At 41.0% G+C, this 2,851-nt stretch overlaps 1 protein-coding gene across 1 annotated transcript in view; it reads left to right on the top strand.

The window, feature by feature from the left end:
* The window catches only part of LOC106878435 (doublecortin domain-containing protein 1), a 77,442-nt gene that overhangs the window by 36,999 nt on the left and 37,592 nt on the right, over positions 1 to 2,851 (top strand). The gene's annotated exons all lie outside the window — the stretch shown is intronic.

Below are 2,851 nucleotides of genomic sequence, written 5' to 3'. Positions count from 1 at the left end.
AAGTAGAGCAATAAAGATTTGTGATGTCCTTAGAGCATCCTCCCCCCCCCCCCGGCCCGAGAGGGTCAGGAAACCTCTGAACCACCTCCTGTGATAATGATCAGGGCCTGGAACCAACCCCGCGAACAAGGAATTCCTGGTAGGTGTGGGTCATCAGCCCACGTCAATCACATCCCTGCCCTTTGTACACACCACCTGTCGCTACTACTGATCAAACGGTCTGGTGAGGTCCTCAGATCTGGCCAATGAGTCCACTTAAGCATGGCGGCGTTCTGTGCCATTGTCAGTGCGTTCTCTGATGGCCCAGAAAAGACGACTGAACCTTATCGCTTAGGGGAAGTAGAAGTCGCAACAAAGTTTCATGCGGGTAGAATCCTCAGGCATCTCCTCCCTAGGGTCCTATTAAAAACAGTTGTTATTATACTTTCAGACTTGATTCCCAAGTGTGACCAATTGATATTATATAAAAGTACAATTCACTGTACTCAATAAACACTATATAAATGTACTCTATACTGTACTAGTCATACTATTTATCCATCCATCCATTTTTGCTGACAACTATTCTTGGGAAGGCCATTGGGGGTAGAGTCCTTAGGCCCCTCTTCCACAGAGTCCTGTCAGAAGCATCAGTCAGTACACTTCCCAACTGGATTCCAAGGCATGACCAACTGAAATTACAGATATCATCCAACCACTTTATTCTTTATCGATCTCTAGATCTCCTGCCAGTTGACTTGGCTTGAAGAATCCATCTTATGATGTTTTCCTTACATTATTCTAATCAATGCCCATAGTACCAAAACTGTGACCTCTCAATACGGAGAAGTTGTGGTTTGACCTGGAGAATTCCCTGATCTCCAAGCTCTGTTCTGTGTTGAGCAATGTTGATCCAGTAATCCTCTGGAGAAACCCCACTTTGGTCACTTGTATTTGCAATCCTACTCTCTCAGACATTACCCAACATTCATGACCATAAGTGAGGGTCGACAATAGTTTACAAATGGGGCATTGCACTGCATTGGTGCCCTTCATTGGTGCATCGTGGATTTATAAAAATCTGTTTTAATGCTTAAGCATCTTGAAAAACATGCTGTTTGTATAATTTTTTGCATAATTGTACTAAATTAGCTGTAGGCATGGCAGTGTGGTTAAGAAGCTTGCTTTGCAGTGATGTTGTTTTGGGTTCAACCTCAATGCACAACACATTGGGGCAACAGTCTTCTAGTATAGCCCCAGACTGACCAATGTCTTGTGAGAGGGTTTGGTAGACAGAAACTGTGTGAAGGTGGCGAGCTGGCAGAAACATTAGCACTCCGGGCAAAATACTTAGCGGTATTTCATCTGCCATTACGTTCTGAGTTCAAATTCCGCCAAGGTCGACTTTGCCTTTCATCCTTTTGGGGTCGATAAATTAAGTACCAGTTACGCACTGGGGTCGATGTAATCGATTTAATCCCTTTGTCTGTCCTTGTTTGTCCCCTCTGTGTTTAGCTCCTTATGGGCAATAAAGAAATAAGAAACTGTGTGGAAGCATATTGTGTGTGTTTGTGTTGTGTGTTCCACCACTGGCTGACAACTGGTGTTGGTTTGTTCACATCCCCATAACCTAGAGATTCAGCAAAAGAGTCTGATAGAATAAGTACCAAACTGTGGATCTAACCAAACATAACCAGGGTGGTTGCAGCAAGAGGGTAATAGAAGACAGATATGATGGGAGGGAGATGGAAGAAACCTAGAGTGATAGGTGCAAGTGGGCAATACAAGAGTAATAGGAGAAGAGAGAGAGAGAGAGAGTGATGGATGGTTATATGACAGTTGTTGGTAATGAGGTTGAATAGAAACAACATAAAATTGTTGTGATTGGGGAGGGAGAGAGTAATAGGAGAGAGACAGCTTAGTAAGAAGGAGGAGTAATGGAAAAGAAAAAAAGAAAGAAGGAGAGATAAAAGAGTGATGTGAGAAGAAAATACTAGATATCAATAATGAATGGTAGAGAGAGAAAGAGAGTGAGAAATGGAGTGGCAGGAACATAAGCATAATCAAAAATATCACCACCACCATCATCATCATCATCAAATATGTAGTTTATTACATTATCTCATCAAGCTTATCATCATCATCATCATCAGCGGCAGCAAGATCACTGTTATAAAAGAATGTTATAAACAAACTTGAAATTCATCCCCACAACATCATTGAACAAAATTATCATTCTCAAATAGATCATCATAGGCATTGTCATCACCACCCTCCTCCTCTTCCTCTTCCTCCTCCTCCTCCTCCTCCAAATACCATTATCACCATCAGCCAAGATGACATCATCAGAGTAAACAATACTATCTATAATGACAGTATCATCAACATTTTTTTCACTGTTTCCAAGCCATTCTCATCCTCCCCTCAGTGTCTTCCCCCCCTCCTTTACCATCGTCTTTGGTCATACATGTCAGCCTGAAAGAATGAAATGATGTAGGAATGGTGAAGATTTACTAATCAGTGGAAATTTCTCACAAATTCTCCAAAGTTGAATAACCACCTTATCTTCGCATCTCTAACACGTGATAGACATATCCATTAAATCAGTAATTAAGTATAAGATGTTCTGAAACTAATCAGTGAAATGAGGTGTTCTAATTAATGAAATGACTTGCAGAAGTTTAAGAGCAGATTTTGGGGTTTAGAGACCATCATTCCTTTATAAGTTCATAGAACTGAAAGGAAAAAAAAAAAAAAAAGATTAATATAGCTGTGTGGTTAAGAAGCTTGTGTCCGAAGTGCTTGGTCATGGGTTCAATCCCATTGTGTGGCACTTTGGGAAAATGTTTTTTACTTTACCAAAGCTTTGTGA

Source organism: Octopus bimaculoides, chromosome 7 (genome assembly GCF_001194135.2).
Source record: "Octopus bimaculoides isolate UCB-OBI-ISO-001 chromosome 7, ASM119413v2, whole genome shotgun sequence".
Lineage (NCBI taxonomy): Eukaryota > Metazoa > Mollusca > Cephalopoda > Octopoda > Octopodidae > Octopus > Octopus bimaculoides.
The sequence above is the reverse complement of the archived record's forward strand: the minus strand, read 5'-3'. Positions and strand labels throughout refer to the sequence as shown.